Source organism: Bos javanicus, chromosome 29 (genome assembly GCF_032452875.1).
Source record: "Bos javanicus breed banteng chromosome 29, ARS-OSU_banteng_1.0, whole genome shotgun sequence".
NCBI lineage: Eukaryota > Metazoa > Chordata > Mammalia > Artiodactyla > Bovidae > Bos > Bos javanicus.
This window is the reverse complement of record NC_083896.1, coordinates 16,431,620-16,451,836: the sequence shown is the minus strand read 5'-3', so window position 1 is coordinate 16,451,836 and position 20,217 is coordinate 16,431,620. Positions and strand designations below refer to the sequence as shown.

At 42.2% G+C, this 20,217-nt stretch overlaps 1 long non-coding RNA gene across 2 annotated transcripts in view; it reads right to left on the bottom strand.

The window, feature by feature from the left end:
- The window catches only part of LOC133241077 (uncharacterized), a 38,342-nt gene extending 32,193 nt beyond the window's left edge, over positions 1-6,149 (bottom strand). Inside the window, exons 1-2 of one of the 2 annotated variants that reach the window (XR_009734512.1) lie at positions 5,999-6,149; positions 1,500-1,558 (exon numbers count right to left, since the gene is read on the bottom strand). This is a non-coding gene — a long non-coding RNA (uncharacterized LOC133241077). The remainder of the gene's footprint in view (positions 1-1,499; positions 1,559-5,998) is intronic. The other variant, XR_009734511.1, reaches the window with a different exon arrangement.
- Positions 6,150-20,217: the final 14,068 nt, after the last annotated feature.

Here is a 20,217-nt window from a genome sequence, read left to right as displayed (position 1 = left end):
TTCTAGGTGTGCTGAGGGACATACCAGAAAAGTTCCTTGCAATTTACTTCCAGGGCATTTTGGGATTTGAAGATGCATGCGATAATTTTTCAAATGTAACTGAAATTTGGATTTTGTTTTCTTACAATGTTAAAAAATGAAAAAAAATTTAAAGTACATCAATGTTTTCCACAGTGTGCCAACCATCCAAGGGTGATTGCATTGTACTGGATGGGAAAATAGAAATGAAATTGGCTTAGAACCAAAAGTAAAAATACAAAGACATTTGTGATGTGTGGTGATGGGAATGGAGGAAGGAATGGAGAAATATGTGATCAGGTTGGTAGAAGGAATACAATGACTTCAATTTTGAGCCCCAAATTAAAATGCAAGATCTAAGACTCTAAATATATCAGTGGGATAAAGGAGAGAAAATTACGGCTTCCCCAGAAAACTTCAAATATTGTTCCTTTAGTAGTGCATGAAGAGGTAGTGAAACATTGACAAAGTGTTAATACAAGGAAAGAAAACTACAAAAAGAAACCAATTATTGTAAAGTGAATTAGATTCTTCAAATCTGCTTCTGTTTTCCCCAAATTATTGCTAGTAGCACAGGCAAAATGTGTGGGTACGAAAAAAAATGTGTTACGTTAACTGTGTCTTCTGAGTACACTTATTATTCCCAATTTACGCATCAAGGAATATTTTGCGCTGAAAGCAAGAAACAGCTTAGTCTCCAGAATGAACTCCTTTCTTTATAGAAACAAGACAAGCTTCTTATCACACACCTCTAGGTGCCTCCCGGTAAACAAAACTCCAAAGCAAACTCCCTCCAAAAACAAAACAAAACATTAGAACAATATCCCAGTCCATCAGTCAAAAACTATGAAACATGCTCTGAAGAAGAGACCAAAACACACAACGTGTCTGGAAATACATTCCGCTCTTCCATGGGAATACAGCTAATGTGAAGGTCAGAACTCTTTTCAAGAACTTTTGAAAGATCTCATTTTAATATCTACCCTTTGGTTTTTCTCAATCTGGGGCAAACTCTGTATCTTGTCATCAGTATTTCAACAACATCTCAAAACCAAAGTAGTTATGACAGCAAAGTTTCATTGTTGAACAGAAGGTACACTTCCAGAGTGAACTGATGATCACTTGTTGAAGGCGAAAAAAAGGAGTGATGATTAATTTTTTAGCTAATATTTGTCATATTTTAACAGGACTCCCTTAAACATAAATTTCTCCAGAGGATGTGGATTTTATATTTGCTTCACAAATATTTGGTTTATACATAACTCTTCAGCAATGCTCTGATGGCCTAAAGAAAGTTGACCTTTGAAGGTCTACAGAATACCTATATGCCTAGCAGAATACCCAGGCTACGAGCCCGGGAGGTTCAAATATCATGAATACAACAGGACTGAAGAATAAAAAGTACCATTCAAATCAAGCTGACCACAGCTCTGCTCATGACCAAAGGTGACGCATGAGAAGTAAACAACCATATAACTCACCAGTATCACCGTTATCTGGGTAGAAGGTCCCCGTGACAAATCCAAGCTCAATGGCTGTCCTATAAAGAGAATGAGGAAGAGTTTTATCACTTATGTAGAAGTGGAGGCATCTGTGAGCAAGGAATTCAGTTGACCACATTTTGATGGAACCATACTGCAAGGCAGACTTGGGTAAGGGGTGGGAAGGAAAGGAAGACCGAGCATTAGAACTGCCTTGTTTCTGCTTCTTTAGCCCAAACCCCATATGTCTACTGCACAGATAGAAGCCGGTTCCAACTCTCAGCAAGAAGTAACTAGCAGGGTTTTGATGAATACCTTTTAATATAACATGAGTTTGCAGATACCATCAAGGTACTTCTCTGCTGAAAAGAGCTCTGCACTTTGAAGGTGAAGGCAAACTCCTTACCAAGATTTCTGGGGTCCTGCAGGACTTGATTTTAAGCCTCCTTGCCTTTCCAACTTGCTATCTCCTTCCCAGCCTCACTAACTCATGTGTATCTTTAGAAAACCAAGCAATCACCCTCATCCATCCACAAGTATGAGGACCCTGCTGCCTTGAAGAATATGCCTCCCTAGTACTCATAAGCCTTCTTCCAGCCTCATCTCATTCATGCTCAGAACTTATTCAGTTATCATCTCCAGAAAGCCTCTCCTGACCACCCAAGGCTGATTCAACGGCATGCATACCATGTTCCTACAGCACCTTATTTCAATTCTGCCTTAGTGTTTTTAACAGCCTGCTGCTGCTGCCGCTAAGTCGCTTTAGTCGTGTCCAACTCTATGTGACCCCATAGATGGCAGCCCACCAGGCTCCTCCATCCCTGGGATTCTTCAGGCAAGAACACTGGAGTGGGTTGCCATTTCCTTCTCCAGTGCATGAAAGTGAAAAGTGAAAGGGAAGTCGCTCAGTCATGTCCGACTCTTAGCGACCCCATGGACTGCAGCCTACCAGGCTCCTCCATCCATGGGATTTTCCAGGCAAGAATACTGGAGTGGGGTGCCATTGCTTTCTCCAGTTTAACAGCCTAGATTGTGATAATTTATCAAAGGATCTGGTCTTTATATATTGTTTTATTTTGTTATGTATCTTATTGTCATATGGTCAGTACCTAACCAAGTTCCAGGCATACAGTAAATGCTTAATGCATGTCTGATACATACTTTACATAGACAGTGAATAAGCATGTGACAGAACAAGCAAGTCATTTAGTTACTACTTATCAAGCACTTATATACTGGGTTCTGTGCTAAATTCATTACGTATATTCACTCTCTGTTCTTGCCTAGATTCTGTCATCAAATGGTATAAATGATTTGTCTTGATTCTCTAAACCTATCCCATTTTCAAAACTATTCATTATTCAGTTTTCTAGCTGGGGTTCCTGGCTTAATTTCCACATCTGGAGTTTGCCTGAGGAGACCTATCTTAGTGGACTTTCTTGAACTTGACCTGATTTGTGTGACCACAGGAGTCTGCCAGAGCTGTTCTCAGTTTTTTTTTCTTTTTTAATTAATTAATTTATTTTAATTGGAGGCTAATTACTTTGCAATATTGTAGTGGTTTTTGCCATACATTGACATGAATGTTCTTAGTTTTAAATGAAGCTTTTGTTTTTTTTTCTTATGATAAGAGCTTTGAAGCTATTAAAGGCCAAAAGGCTATTTGGTTTAGTTAGGCCATTTGGTTTAACTTAAGAGGTTGACAAACTCTAGCCCATGGGGTAAATGCAGCTCACTGCCTCTTTCAATAAATAAGGTTGTACTGGCTCACAGCCATACCCATTTGCTTACAGACTGTCCATGCGGCATTTCCACTACAACAGCAGAGTTGGGTAGTTGTAGAAGAGACTGTTTGACTTGGAAAGTCTAAAGTCTAAAATATTTACTATCTGGCCGTTGACATGAAAAGTCTGTCAACTCCTGATCTAGATCATCTTCTCTTCTAACGATGGCACCTTCCTCAGCATTTTCGCTGAAGAGAAATGTTTAACTTGCTAATTTATTGGAAGATCTAACACAGAAAGACATCTTTTATGTTAAATTGAATCTATGTGCTACAGAGGAAAAGAACAAGACGAGAAGGAAAATCCAAAATGTTAACTTTCTTTGGTCATTTGTATATTTGAATTATAGATTTAAAAAAAGATTTTTAAAAATGGTTTTCTTTAGTGAATCAATGCTGCTTCTATAAGTGAAAAAAATGAAAAATATAAACTCTTCTACACATTTGTCCTAGATATATTTACTTATTTGAGCTCATTATGGTGGCAATAGACCCTTTCATGAATTTCTCTGTAAAGGTGGATGATAAATGATACGAGGATGAAAAGAAACTGTGGTGATACAAATAAAATTATGGGAGAAGCAGATAGCTTCTGGCTTGTGTTAGTGGCTTTAGTAGCTCTAGAATAAGAAGGCAATGGTACAGATGATCTCATTTGCAAAGCAGAAAAAGAGACGCGGACGTAAAGAATAAATTTATGGATAACAAGGGGGAAAGGTGGGGTGGGAAGAACTAAGAGATTGGGATCGACTTATATACACTATTGATACTATCTATAAACTAGGTAACTAATGAGAACTGACCATAGAGCACAGGGAACTCTACTTAGTGCACTGTGGTGACCTGAATGGGAAGGAAGTCCCAAAGAGAGGGGACGCATGTATATGTATGGCTGATTCATTTTGCTGTAAAGTAGAAACTAGCTCAACATTGTAAAGCAACCATACTTCTATAAAAAATAATTTAAAAAAAAGGACATTGAGAGTTAACCTATGGAAAAAGAGTCATGTGAGTTCTTCTCCTTGAACTTCCTGCCTTCAATCTGCTTTTCCAAGAGTTCTTGAGACCACCAAGCCTCACAGCTACAACCTGAAATTTCCTTTGTCCTTCCTTGATCTCCCCTGTCTAGTCCTTTAGATTTGTCTCCATCTCCATCTCTGCAGACTCATACCACTCATCTCTAATGATGGAGGACTTGCTTTCTCCAGAGACAACACATTCTGCTCTTGATTTATAAAAATGTTCTTTGATCTTTCATGTTAAGATTGATCTGGCATCTTCCATTCATTAGTCCTAATTCTTTCCAAGTGACCCTACCCCCCAGTCTACTCCCTTTTTCATGGCAACTCTGGAGAAGCTAAGATCCCTTAGCTTCTTCCTTTTCCACCTGGACATCCCCGGGTCTTCCAGATTTTCCTCATGGGGCACTCTTTCTGGTTCCCTCACCATCCTTTATGCCTTCTCTGATGATACTCCAATTGGTTCCTGTTTCAAGTGTGGTTTACCCCAAGACAGAATGGTACCACTCCTTCCTACTTTCAGATACTGGGTTTTACTAAAGCACAGGAGTCCAGAGTTATATTATACCCAATGTCATGGCCTTGCTCATAGCCACTCAATGTATGGTTATGTATAAATTCCAGGTTTCTACATGGCTCCAACATTAGCATTTTAGATCACTTTACTTCATCCTCTCTGGAAAAGACCACAAATTTCTGTGGCCAGTTTTCTGGTATTGGATGTTTAGGTTATCTCTATAATTTCTCCTATTATAAACAACTCCACCATAAGATGACTTTTCCTCAAAAAAACTTTTTCTAATTCTTAGAACTATCTTAAAGATTTTCTTCCCAGATAATTATTTTCATCAATAAATAATTTTTGGTTGAAAAATTGTAAGACAATAGAATATAAGCACATTTTCGAGATCACTGAGTCCAATTTCTCATTATAAGTAAAGATAATTGAATAAGAACAAATAGCAACTCAGCAAGAGAACTCATGCACCAGACTCATGTCTTGATGGCTTGCCTTTTTTTGCCCCATCCCATCCTAAAACTACTCTTTTCTACTTAATGAGGTACACAAAGTCCAGGTACGTATACCACCTTCTGAATAAACACAGTTATTAACACACATAACAGAAAATAAAACAAATTAACATATTCTACAAATATATTCTATGATATACTAGATATATATCTAATATATATACAATATATAATATAATATCTATATTATATTTAATATATTTATATATTATATTTAATTATATATATTATATCTATATAGATATTATATCTATAATATATATAGATAAGTATCTACCTCAAGTAGATATTTTTTAAAAATATTTCCATTTCAAAGATTTAGACAATTAGAGGAAACGAAAGGGTGTCAAATTTCTGGGATATGTATATTTCTATATAGAGAAGAGTCTTTAATTATTTAAAACTCATGAAATCGCTCACCTTTTCAAGCTTGTCTATATGAGAAAGGCTCTTCCATTGCAAACACATATATTTTAAAATAGGTACAACTTCTTGGATTATATGCAGGACTGGCCTCAAAATCCTTAAAAAGATTTCTCCAAGCACTAGCAGCACTTACAAAATCCTAAACGCTGAAAACACTTATCTAATCCTCATGTGGAGTGAGACAAATGCTATGGGCCAATATGGCAGAGAATACCCCCCAGTGCTAACTCTGATATAACTTACGAAATAACTTCCCTCATCTCCTTTTCTTCACTTGTTACTCTTCTTTTGGCAGCAGGTAGGGGGTGTAATGAATAATACCTTCCCCTTGAGTTTTATGAATGATTTAATTAGCAGACCTCCCATTTTCATTGAGTGCCAGGCACCAGGTTGGACACTAAGAACAAAGCTATGAACAGATGGGTGTGGCTCCTGCCTTTGTGGTCAAAGTGAAAAGTCGCTCAGTTGTGTCCAACTCTTTGTGACTCCGTGGACTGCAGCCTCCCAGGCTCCTCAGTCCATGGAATTTTCCAGGCAAGAGTACTGGAGTGGGTTGCCATTTCCTTCTCCAGGGGATCTTCCCAACTGAGGGACTGAACCTGGGTCTCCCACATTGCAGGCAGACACTTTACCCTCTAAGCCACCAGGGAAGCCTTTGTGGTAGTTACTGCCAACTTCCCGTAGAGGCAAACAATCATTGTGATCTTTAAGTCTTTGATTCTGGCTTCCTCTCCCTCATTGTCAGCAGACTTCCAAGAAAAAGGATGATTTAATAAGGGGAAAATGCCAGACTTATTTCAGGGTCTAGTCAGTTTACAATTCTCTCTTTAAGCCCACCTCCATGCCTACTCACTTTCATAGATTAGACTTGAAGCAGTCACTCTGATCAAAAAGAAAACCTTTCTGGCCACTACTGCTTGAAACAAGCACTATTATCTTGTGACTTGGAGTTTTTTCTCCAGCAGTTTGAAAGTTTGTTGTTCAGTTGCTCAGTCATATCTGACTCTTTGCAGCCTCATGGACTGCAGCACGCCAGGCTTCCCTGTCCTTCACCATCTCCCGGAGTTTGCTCAAACTCATGTCCATTGAGTCAGTGATGCCATCCAACAACCTCATCCTCTGTTGTCCCCTTCTCCTCCTGCCTTCAGTCTTTCCCAGCATCAGGTCTTTTCCAATGGGCTGGCACTTTGCATCAGGTGGCCAAAGTATTGGAGCTTCAGCATCAATCCTTCCAATGAATATCCAGGGTTGATTTCCTTGAGGATTGACTGGTTTGATCTCCAGTTTGAAAGTTGGACCCAGAGAATGAGATTTTTTTAGGTGGCTGGATTGTAATTTACACATTTGGAAGCTTGAAATGACCATGTCTTTTTCCCCTATGAAAAAGAGACCAAAGAAAGCCAGTCCTTGAAGGAGAAGAAAAAGGTGGCCGTGTAGGCAGAGGCAGAGATGCGTGATGGAGGAAGTCCAGACAGCACTGTGAACTTCTCTTCCGATCCTGACCTTGTTTTTTTTTTAACTGATTGATTGATTTCAGGCCGTGCTGGGTCTTTGTTGCTCTGTGTTGGCTTCCTCTCGTCACAGTGAGCAGGGGCTACTCTCTAGTCGTGGTGCTCGGGTCTCCCATTGTGGTGGCCTCTCGTTGTGGACCGTGGACTCTAGGGACGCTGCTTCAGTAGTTGAGTCTCACAGGCTCTAGAGCACAGCCTCCGTAATTGTGGCACAGAGAACTTAGTTCCTCTGCAGCACTTGGGATCTTCCTGGACCAGGAATCGAATCCGTGTTCCCTAGTTGACAGGTGAATTCTTAACCACTGGACCACCAGGGATGTCCCTGACCTTCTTTTTCATGAGAGAAATTCTTTTCCTTATAATAAATCCCACTCTTTGCTTAAGCTACCACAGGCTGGTTTCTATAAAGTCAAGTGACCTAACTAATATGCTGGGGGTGGGGATGGAGATTAGGGTTGCTTCCTCAACAAACCCGAGTATAATGGTCTCACAGCAAGGATGACTCAGTAACTGTGGGAGACACTTCTGGGGAGTAGTTACAAGATGAAGGGGGAGTCATGTGCCAAAACACAATGTGTGAAAAGGAAACATCAAAATGAGAGATGATCAAAACTCAGCACTGCCAGAATTTGAGAGCTGACACAAAGAGCCTTCTTAATCATAGAGAAAAAGAGCCTTGGAGATGTAAATTTAAACAATGAAACAGAGGTGAGTTTTAAGTATAGTTATTCAAAAGGCCTGGTTGAACACTGGTCTTGCATTTAAAGTAATGAGACTGATCATTTTAACAGAAAGACCAGAATTTAAACATAAAAATCATCCCTGACTCACTTAAGTGGTCACCTAAAAAGGTGGAATTCTTATTCCCATAAAGCTGTGAAAGCCAATTCCAGAATGCGGGTTGTTTAGATCTCATGGTACACAGCTAGAGAGTGCTTTAGATGGAGCCCAGCTGGCTTCACAATTACCAGCTGTGTGACATCAGGGGGAGGCACAGAACCTCTATGGTCCTTAAGGTCTTTCATCTGAAAAATAGGGCAATGTATATGCAATTGAGAGGCCATGCTGCTGCTGCTGCTGATGAGTCGCTTCAGTCATGTCCGACTCTGTGCTACCTCATAGATGGCAGCCCACCAGGCTCCCCCGTCCCTGGGATTCTCCAGGCAAGAACACTGGAGTGGGTTGCCATTTCCTTCTCCAATGCATGAAAGTGAAAAGTGAGAGTGAAGTTGCTCAGTCATGTCTGACTCTTAGCGACTCCATGGACTGCAGCCTACCAGGCTCCTCCATCCATGGGATTTTCCAGGCAAGAGTACTGGAGTGGGGTGCCATTGCCTTCTCCGTGAGAGGCCATAGCTGAGAATGAATGACATACAGTAAGCAGCAGAAGGCCTGGTGTATTATCTGTCCCTTGCTATGTTTGCTGTGTCTCTTTTCAGCTCTTGATGTGGCACTTATGTTTTTGGTCAAGCCAGAAGACATTTGGAAGAAAGACTAGTAAATACAGACAAGGTGAGAAATGGCGTTGGAAACAAGGTCAGACTGTCTCAGTTATTTATTTAATATCTACTGTTTGCTGGACCCGGGGCCAAACTATCAAGCAATGAAGCATATTAACTTCCCTCATATTAACTTTACTGAACACAAATTTTGATTTTCTTAGTCTTAACTGACATTGCAAATGAGGACAAATCATTCAGTAGAACACAACCGCTTCACAAACATGGGGGCCCATGATTTCCTATGTGTGTGTTGCATGTTCTGAAACAGCTTAACAAATGAATAAGCCAACAGCTCCTCACCCAGCACACTGTGTCATTATGGTCTGGCCACTTGTTGCAAGGCCTGGATGCCCTATAAGCTTACTGATGTTTTCTGCCTGATTAAATTCCCAATTCTGAGAGAACTGCCTGATCCACAATAGGTGGTATAGGAAGGAAGGGAAAAATAGAAGGATGGAATGAGGGAGGAAAAGAAGGAAGAAAGCAAGGAATATACATATATATATAAAAGACTTCCCTGGTGGCTCAGATGTTAAAGCATCTGCCTACAATGCGGGAGACCTGCGTTTGATCCCTGGGTAGGGAAGATCCTCTGGAGAAGGAAATGGCAACCCACTCCAGTACTGTTGCCTGGAAAATCCCATGGATGGAAGAGCCTGGTAGGCTATAGTCTATGGGGTCGCAAAGAGTTGGACACAACTGAGCGACTTCACCTTACCTTACCTCACCTATATATATATATATATAAAATAAAGGGGCCTCAACTTGGATAATCTTCAGGGGCTTTCTACCATGACTGTGTTATGATTTTGCAAGTCTATTTCCAGTAGCAGAGGACTGTTTAGACTTCTACCCTGATGCCCCTACCAGGAAAATAACACAGACAGCCTTGTGCCTTTTATAACTCATCAGGAAGAGTCAAAACATTCTCCCAGGGAGCAAAATTCACATAGAAGCCCTAGTTGTGAGTTGGAGCAGAAAGGACAAGGTATCGTCTGCAGAGGTCCAGCTCTACTGACTGAAACATACAGATACAAACCCAGGATAGGAATAAACTCCTGGGAGGGAAAAGCCCATGGGCTGCACAGTGCTCAGGGCAAAGACACCATCCAACCACCCCCAAATGTGAGTGAGCACACTCACGTCTTGGGCAGATCTAAGTCTGCAGTGAATAGGAGAGAGATGGGTGACGGATGTTCTAGGATTCTACTTTGCCACTGAGTCTTTGGGAGACAGTCTGATTCATTTACATACATACATTCAATTACTTATTCAGATAATGTTTACTGATCAGGAAGGCCAAGTTATATGAAAGTACTTGGGAAGAACCACCAACCTAGCCTTAGAACTTAGGGAGGTAATACCAAATGTTAGGAGGTAGCATTTCAGATGAGAGAATGGATAAGTATAAGCTGGTCAGCTGAAGAGTTGTTGGTGTTCAGTTGCTCAGTCATGTCCGACTCTTTGTGACCCCATAAGCTGAAGCACACCAGGTTTTACTGTCTTTCACTATCTCCTGGAGTTTTCTCAAACTCATGTCCACTGAGTTGATATTGCCATCCAATCATCTCATCCTCTGTCACACCCTTCTCCTCCTGTGCTCAATATTTCCAAGCATCAGGGTCTCTTCCAATGAATCGACTCTTTGTATCAGGTGGCCAAAGTATTGGAGCTTCAGGTTCAGCATCAGTCCTTCCAATGAATATTCAGGGTTGATTTCCTTTAGGACTGACTGGTTTGATCTTCTTGCAGTCCAAGGGACTCTAAAGAGTCCTCTCTAGCACCACAGTTCAAAAGCATCAATTCTTTTGATGTCCAAAAGCATTCAGCCTTCTTGATGGTCCAAGTCTCACATCCATACATGACTACTGGAAAAACCATAGCTTTGACTAGATGGACCTTTGTCAACAAAATGATGCCTCTGCTTTTTAATACACAGTCTAGGTTCGTCATGACCTTTCTTTCAAGGAGCAAGCATCTTTTAATTTCATGATTGCAGTCACCACAGTCATCCACAATGATTTTGTAGGCCAATAAAGTAAAATCTGTCATTGTTTCCACTTTTCCCCCATCTATTTGCCGTGAAGTGATGAGACTGGATGCTGCGATCTTAGTTTTTTTAATGTTGAGTTTTAAGCCAGTTTTTTCACTCTCCTCTCTCACCCTCATCAAGAGGCTCTTTAGTTCCTCTTCACTTTCTGCAATTAGAGTGTTCTTTCTGCATATCTGAGGTTATTGATATTAAGAGATAATTAGGAGGTAAGGATGTTATGTCTGTCTTTGGTTTACAGATGCTTCAGGTCATGTCTCCTCTGTGATGTGCTTCCCTCATTACAGGCCTGGGTGTAGACTAAGCGCTTCACAAAGCAGTCATCATCACGACATCAGTGCTGACACATTGTCGCTGCTTTTCAGTGTTGGCCAGCATCAGGCCTTTAGCCATGCTGTGGTGTTTGCTAGATACCACATGCAGCCTGGGGCTTATTTTTTATTCTTTAGCTTGTCAACACCCAAGGTCAGGGACTCTATCTGCTTCACTTCCTTGAAGCTATAAAACCACAGCACGACTAATGTGACACAGTAGAGCAAAGAGTGACCTCAATTTTCCCACTGGTCTGAAGGCCCTGAGGTCAGCTCTTCTCAGGGATCAGGCTTTAACAGAGCGAGGGACCTTTGCACTTCGGCATCACCCCTGCCACATGCATGCCTCAGTTAAATGTGCAATTTTAAGAGAAATGAAATTGAGTTCAGAAAGTGGTTGCTGAGGCTGTGGGTATTTGATCCCGTTACTTGGGCATCTGTGGGTGGTAGAGATGCACAGTCTTGGACTCCAGGGCCATCAAGGTGATCTTGCAGTGACAGGGATTTTCATGACTGCCCTTGTCTGAGTTCTTCAAGGTCCAAAGTATGTACACTGATTGTTCTGCCTACGGTCTATTTCCACCTACTCCAAGGAGAATGTAAGCTCCACGTGGGGAGGAGATTTTTTTTTTTTCTGATCTGTTTTCATACTGTATCCTCAGGGGTTAGAACAGTACCTGGCACAGAATAGGTGCTCAATTAGTAGTAGCTGGATAATCAAATTAGCTGAATGAGCTTGGGGAAGATTATTTGAAATCCAGCTTCAGGTTGATTCATATTTCAAATGGGATTAATCATATATATCTTATACCTCTTTCAAGACTCTTTTAAAGGTAAAATGAAAACGGAAAGACCCTTAGTTGAATGTTCAGTTGCCATCTTTTGTATTTTACCAACTTTACAGTATTGTAGCTGACCATCCATCCATCCATCCATCCACCCATCCATCATTTTAGTTTAGGACCTACTATGCACCTTTGTAGAGCATCTACTGTGATTCCAAACCAAGGATTGTTCCAGACGTGATGGTGACCATCTGGAATGTTTGCATCAGGACTGCAGTATGATGACCTATATCTTCTTTTTGTAAATGAGGAAATTGAGGCTTAGCAAGTTCACATGTATGGCAAGTGCCAGAGCAGAGATCCACACTCCATGTCTGTCAAACTGGCTTCTGACTCCTGGCTCTTCTACTTCCTCTCTTTGAGTTTTCTCCTCTGCCTGCTTCACAGGACACTGTGTACGTGCCTGGCATGTACACAGTAAATGATGCAAAGTGCTTACATAGCACCACAGCAACTGCTGCAGTCACAGGTGTTCCCCCGGGGCTCCCCCAGTGATGATCCTCATGGCAAATCACGTTCAGTGTTCTTTTTCCATTACCCTCCTGTCAGTCTTCATTTAAGGCCATTCCAGCAGAAGAACTGCTTGAGGTCACAGACTCCCGCAGATCGCTGGTGTGCGCTGGCACCTGGGTGTCCTCTGAGCTTCAGAGATCCCTGCTCAGCTCTGTCTCCTCTCCAGTCCTGGGTGAACTCCTGCATTCAGATGCAGGCTGTCTCTGGGGAAAACTCCAGATGTTTCCTTATGGCCTCTCATCCAGCCCTTCCTACTTTCAGTTCAGTTCAGTCGCTCAGTCGTGTCCGACTCTTTGCGACCCCATGAATCGCTGCACGCCAGGCCTCCCTGTCCATCACCAACTCCCGGAGTTCACCTAGACTCACGTCCATCGAGTCAGTGATGCCATCCAGCCATCTCATCCTCTGTCGTCCCCTCCTCCTCCTGCCCCCAATCCCTCCCAGCATCAGTCTTTTCCAATGAGTCAACTCTTCACATGAGGTGGCCGAAGTACTGCAGTTTCATCTTTAGCATCATTCCTTCCAAAGAAATCCCAGGGCTGATCTCCTTCAGAATGGACTGGTTGGATCTCCTTGCAGTCCAAGGGACTCTCAAGAGTCTTCTCCAACACCACAGTTCAAAAGCATCAATTCTTTAGCACTCAGCCTTCTTCACAGTCCAACTCTCACATCCATACATGACCACAGGAAAAACCATAGCCTTGACTAGACGGACCTTTGTTGGCAATGTCTCTGCTTTTGAATATGCTATCTAGGTTGGTCATAACTTTCCTTCCAAGGAGTAAGCGTCTTTTAATTTCATGGCTGCAGTCACCATCTGCAGTGATTTTTCCCCAAAAGAGCCTTCTCTTCAAGAATCCATTCAGTAAACAAAATAATATTGGATAAGAATAGTAAAAGAAGTGTCCTGTGTATCGTGTTATACAAAGCTTAGAAAGCAGTATTAAACCCAACAAAGAATACCAGTGTTTCATCGGCCCCTATTAAATGTGGCATTTGGGGGTAGCTTCATACAACATCAGGTATGAACCTTGTTTGTTAGGTAAGAAGGCCTTTTGGTAAACACAGGCCCCAATCCAACTCAGCTGTTCTGGAGAAATTAACCTGCTGTGGGGACCGTACCTTGGACAGAGAGACACGCCCCCCTGGAAACTGGTTTTTCTCTTGTTTGATTTCTGCTTCATCATGGCAAGGAGGAGAAGGCTGGTCTCTGAACATCGCAGCAGCTAGCTCCATACTCACATCCCAGGGGAGCAGAGGGTTGGGAAATCAGTTCCTGGATACCTGCAGTGAGCCGAACGAAGGAAAAGGTGCTTCATCTGTATCACACAGGATTCATTTTCACGGCTCTGCGAGGCACATGATCCTCTTTTGCAGGTGTGTCTTCTGAAGCTGAGACCCAACATCATTTGTCCCCATCACACAGGACGACAACTGGAAACTGAACCCGAGTCTCTCTGACTCTAAAACTGGCACTCTTTCCACCCCACACCCCCATACTTAGAACTGCTCGTTTTTACTTCAGTCCCTTATATTATTTGTGTGTATGGCTTTTAGCCTCTTTTGACAGTGAAAAGAGTATCTTCCTTTTTCTCTTTATTTTTCATCTTCTCCTCTAGTTCCTAGTGTATTACAAATGCTCAATACACCCTGCTTTTAAAACATATATGGACACGTTTTGCTTTCATTATTTACTATTAACTCCATGCCCCAGACATGAGAATCAGACTTATTCATCTTACATCTTTTCTGTTGGCTTTATTGTGGCCATCCATGCTTAGAACTGTCTGGGAGATTTCGCCCTTGAAAAAAAGTGGAGCTTTTTATTCTTTTAGTTATGAGGGTACAATAACAATCTCCAAACTAATAATGTTTTGATTTTTTTTCTTAGTTGCCTTTTTTGAACTTCTATTACTTATATAAAAATGGCAAACTGCCTTCTTTATTGCTTCAAATTACTTCTGTTAAAATATTTCTCTGCCGCCAAGTTTCAACCTGAAACCAATGTTTGTATTGAGGTCACATATAGGAATGAAGGATATGTTTGGGTGCCTTTCCCCAGCTTTCGTTTTCAGCACTTTAATCCAAAGTTTCCTCTGTGGTAAAACTATTTGTCTGTTAACATTTAAAGACACTGAGATAAGAGTACTTCTTTCCAGTGATTACATCTGGAAGAGCTTGACCCTGCCTCTCTTTGGTTGAGTTCTGGTGGAAGCTAAAGAAAAAGAAGAGAAGCAAGACTGTGCTGTACTCATTAGAACAAGAGGTCTGTTGATATGCAGGGCTCTGAGATCAATGGTTTTGCTCACAATTCAATGCTCTGGTCACTCAAGACAGAAATCATCCTCAAGAAACAGAAATATGCATTAGAGACAAAATGGCGACCTCAAAGAGATAACCGATCTATCATATTTGCCAGCAGAAATAAAACAATTCTTAGCTGCTAATGACTCCTTCTTTCTAGTCTGTGCTGGGAGGGTACATGTCTGAGGGGGAACCAATTTCTTGGAGCATGCTCAGTTCAGTTCAGTTCAGTTCAGTCGCTCAGTCATGTCCGACTCTTTGCAACCCCATGAATTGCAGCACGCCAGGCTTCCCTGTCCATTACCAACTCCCGGAGTTCATTGAGACTCACATCCATCGAGTCAGTGATGCCATCCAGCCATCTCATCCTCTGTCGTCCCCTTCTCCTCCTGCCCCCAATTCCTCCCAGCATCAGAGTCTTTTCCAATGAGTCAACTCTTCCCACGAGGTGGCCAAAGTACTGGAGTTTCAGCTTTAGCATTATTCCTTCCAAAGAAATCCCAGGGCTGATCTTCAGAATGGACTGGTTGGATCTCCTTGCAGTCCAAGGGACTCTCAAGAGTCTTCTCCAACACCACATTTCAAAAGCATCAATTCTTTGGCACTCAGCCTTCTTCACAGTCCAACTCTCACATCCATACGTGACCACTGGAAAAACCATAGCATGACTAGACAGACCTTTGTTGGCAAAGTAATGTCTCTGCTTTTGAATACGCTATCTAGGTTGGTCATAACTTTCCTTCCAAGGAGTAAGTGTCTTTTAATTTCATGGCTGCAGTCACCATCTGCAGTGATTTTGGAGCCCCCCAAAATAAAGTCTGACACTGTTTCCACTGTTTCCCCATCTATTTCCCATGAAGTGATGGGACCTGATGCCATGATCTTCGTTTTCTGAATGTTGAGCTTTAAGCCAAATTTTTCACTCTCCACTTTCACTTTCATCAAGAGGCTTTTGAGTTCCTCTTCACTTTCTGCCATAAGGGTGGTGTCATATTCATATCTGAGGTTATTGATATTTCTCCCGGCAATCTTTTGATTCCAGCTTGTGTTTCTTCCAGTCCAACATTTCTCATGATGTACTCTGCGTATAAGTTAAATAAGCAAGGTGACAATATACAGCCTTGACGTACTCCTTTTCCTATTTGGAACCAGTCTATTGTTCTATATCCAGTTCTAACTGTTGCTTCCTGACCTGCATATAAATTTCTCAAGAGGCAGGTCAGGTGGTCTGGTATTCCCATCTCTTGAAGAATTTTCCACAGTTTATTGTGATCCACACAGTCAAAGGCTTTGGCGTAGTCAATAAAGCAGAAATAGATTTTTTTCTGGAACTCTCTTCCTTTTTCCATGATCCAGAGGATGTTGGCAATTTGATCTCTGGTTCCTCTGCCTTTTCTAAAACCAGCTTGAACATCTGGAAGTTCACGGTTCACATATTGCTGAAGCCTGGCTTAGAGAATTTTGAGCATTACTTTACCAGCATGTGAGATGAGTGCAATTGTGTGGTAGTTTGAGCATTCTTTGGCATTGCCTTTCTTTGAGATTGGAATGAAAACTGACCTTTTCCAGTCCTGTGGCCACTGCTGAGTTTTCCCAATTGGCTGGCATATTGAGTGCAGCACTTTCACAGCATCATCTTTCAGATTTGAAATAGCCCCATTGGAATTCCATCACCTCCACTAGCTCTGTTCGTAGTGATGCTTTCTAAGGCCCATTTGACTTCACATTCCAGGATGTCTGGCTCTAGGTCAGTGATCACAACATTGTGATTATCTGGGTCATGAAGCTCTTTTTTGTACAGTTCTTCTGTGTATTCTTGCCACCTCTTCTTAATATCTCCTGCTTCTGTTAGGTCCATACCATTTCTGTCCTTTATCGAGCCCTTCTTTGCATGAAATGTTCCCTTGGTATCTCTAATTTTCTTGAAGAGATCTCTAGTCTTTCCCATTCTGTTGTTTTCCTCTATTTCTTTGCATTGATCATTGAGGAAGGCTTTCTTATCTCTTCTTGCTATTTGTTGGAACTCTGCATTCAGATGCTTATATCTTTCCTTTTCTCCTTTGCTTTTCACTTCTTTTCTTTTCACAGCTATTTGTAAGGCCTCCCCAAACAGCCATTTTGCTTTTTTGTATTTCTTTTCCATGGGGATGGTCTTGATCCCTGTCTCCTATACAGTTTCACAAACCTCATTCCATAGTCCATCAGGCACTCTATTGATCAGATCTAGGCCCTTAAATGTATTTCTCACTTCCACTGTATAATCATAAGGGATTTGATTTAGGTCATACCTGAATGGTCTAGTGGTTTTCCCTACTTTCTTCAATTTCAGTCTGAATTTGGTAATAAGGAGTTCATGATCTGAGCCACAGTCAGCTCCTGGTCTTGTTTTTGCTGACTGTATAGAGCTTCTCCATCTTTGGCTGCAAAGAATATAATCAATCTGATTTCGGTGTTGACCATCTGGTGATGTCCATGTGTAGAGTCTTCTCTTACGTTGTTGGAAGAGGGTGTTTGTTATGACCAGTGCATTTTCTTGGCAAAACTCTATTAGTCTTTGCCCTGCTTCATTCCATATTCCAAGGCCAAATTTGCCTGTTACTCCAAGTGTTTCTTGACTTCCTACTTTTGCATTCCAGTCCCGTATACGGAAAAGGACGTTTTTTTGGTTGTTAGTTCTAAAAGGCCTTGTAGGTCTTCATAGGACCATTCAACTTCAGCTTCTTCAGTGCTACCCCCTTCCAACTTTGGAAAGCAACAGGGAATCACAGTGGGATCCAAAGAAGGAAACTAGAGCATCTAGTTCTGCCTCTAGGTTGTATATTGAAGAAGTATTCATGCTTAGTCACTCAATTGTGTTCAACATTTTGTGACCCCCATGGACTACAGCCCACTTGGCTCCTCTGTCCATGGAACTTTCCAGGCAAGAATACTGGAGAGAGTTGCCATTTCCTCCTCCAGAGGATCTTCCCAATCCAGAGACTGAATCTGTGTCTCCTGTGTCTCCTGCATTGGCAGGCAGGTTCTCTACCACTGAGCCAGCTGGGAAGCCCAAACAAGCATTAGATTTCCTATCCTCCCCTCCTTCAAAAGAGCTTCCTGAGATGGCGTGTGGGATAGGGCCCGGGGCACAGATCTCACGGGGAGTTGTACTTTCTTCAGGCATATTCAGAAACCAAGCATGGCGCAGACAGTGGCTGGATGGGAATGCGATCTCAGCTACCTTTCCTTTGGACACCACAGCTAACAACTTGATTTCTCTGTCCCTTGGTTTCTCCATCTATAACAAAGGGGTACGTATTGTTGTTTCCTGATAAATGAATCGGGACAGATGACAGATGTGAAGTTGCTTTGATAAGGCTGCACCAATCTGGAGTCAAACTGCTGGGGTTTGGATCCTACCTCCACCATTTACTTGTTTCACCATTTACCAGTGTGGCCCTGGAAAACTTCCTTCACCTCTCTGTGCTTTGCCTTCCTCGCTTGTCAAGGGCATATGGCGTTCTTGTGAGAATTAGATGAGTTCATAGATATAGAGCACTTGGAAGTCTGTGTGGCATGCAGTAAACCTCCATTTTTAGCTCTATCCTTGTATAAGTCCAGGGTAGGTCAATAGCATATCCTAAGCTGCCACTGCCTGTGACCCAGGGATATTCAAGACTTAAATGGGACAATAATGTGTTTTCTATTATTAGAAACATGAGTTATGGATTTATGCATTCTATCAGCAAACATTTTTATAAGCATCAACTATGCCAGGCATTGAGCTGGATACAGACACCTGGGGCACATGTGTTCTGCCCACAAGGAATTCTGAGTCCAGAGGGACAGACCAATGGACAAGCCAGAATCATGATAGCCTGGGAGTTCCTGGCTATAGGAGCATAGTGGAGAAAGCACTGAATTCAGCTGTTCAGTCTGGAAAGATTTCAGAGGAGGCACGATGTTTGTTGAACAGTGGCCTGGAGCTCCTGGGAAACTGCACTGCAGGCAAGAAGGAGAGCAGGTACAGAGGCCTAGAAGTGGAAAAAAGCATGGTGTGTGTGTGTGTGTGTGTGTGTGTGTGTGTGTGTGTGTGTGTGACAGAGAGCATGTGCATGAGAATGGGGAAGACAAGGAAAAGGGGCTAGGATGGCAAAGAGACCCCTGTGGTCACTCCATCTCCAGACAGGTTCTCTTTGGGGATCTCAAACTCCCCAGGTTCTTGGAAGGTGGGGTGGGCAAAAGAGGTGATTCTCTCCTTCTTCCCCTGCCTTCCATCAGACACACCTCTGATCCTCACTTTCCATCTCTTCCCATCCTCCTCTATATTATCCACACTGAGCTTCATCCAGTCTCTGGAGTGCTGTGGAGCTTCCTGGCCCAGGGTCTTTGCACCCTGTCTGCACTGCTCTCTCTGTTTTCTATCTTTTCAGCCAGATTGCTTCCACTCAACCCTCAGATGTCTCCTGGATATAGTGTCCTTTTAGGAGCAGGAACCCTTCCTCTGGGCTTCCATGGCCCCCTCCCTTACCTGTCCTAGCGTTTATCTTTGGGCTTTACTGCTCTATTCTTAGCCTCCAGCATGCAGCCTGCCACATAACAGGTAACTTAGTGAATATTTGTTTAATGACTACAATGAAGGAGCAAGGGATTCTCCTTATAGACTTCCTTTACTATTTCTCCTTCCTTCCTGGCCAAACGCAATTGATCACCAAGCTTTGTTCTTCTGGATGTCCCTCTCCTGTCTCCCCACTTGTCTTCTCTTGCCTGGATCACTGCTAGAACCTCCTCGTATCTCAGGAGTTATCCCTGCTACTGGATCCTATAATTTCCCATTTAGAATCCATCTGCGGCTCCTACTGCCCCATATTAACATTTAGCATTCTTGGTTAGCAGTCAAAGCCCTTCTAGTTACATTATACAGGTCTCCATGTTTGTCTAAAATAGCCTCTGAGGTCGTCAAGGGCTTGTCCTATATCTCCTGATAGCTAATTCCCAGCAGGGTATCTGGAACACAATTTTTGTTCAGTCAATATTTGTCTAAAGAGTAAATCAGACTCATATGAATCTAGTGTGGCAAGATGATTTTGTGTTTGGCTAAAAAGCTCTTCAGCAGGGCACTTCGTTTCAAGGGAAATGTCCCAACGAGGAAATGAGAGTTAAATTCAGCACAGCTGACTGCTTAAGAATGCCATTCGAGGACATAAATGAAATTAACTTTTCTTGTCACATTTACTAACAGGGCTGGTGAGCAGGTGCTCAGGGAGGCCGTCTGCCATGGTTACAGAGAAAGATCCCACAATGGAAACCACCCACAGTAAACCCAAGGTATGCTGAACTCCTAAGTTTCATTCATTGCCAATTAGATGGTGTTAATGACTTTTTCTTTGGGGATGGAACTTTTCTCTCCATTTCCTTTCTTCTATGCCTTTCTCCTGCACTA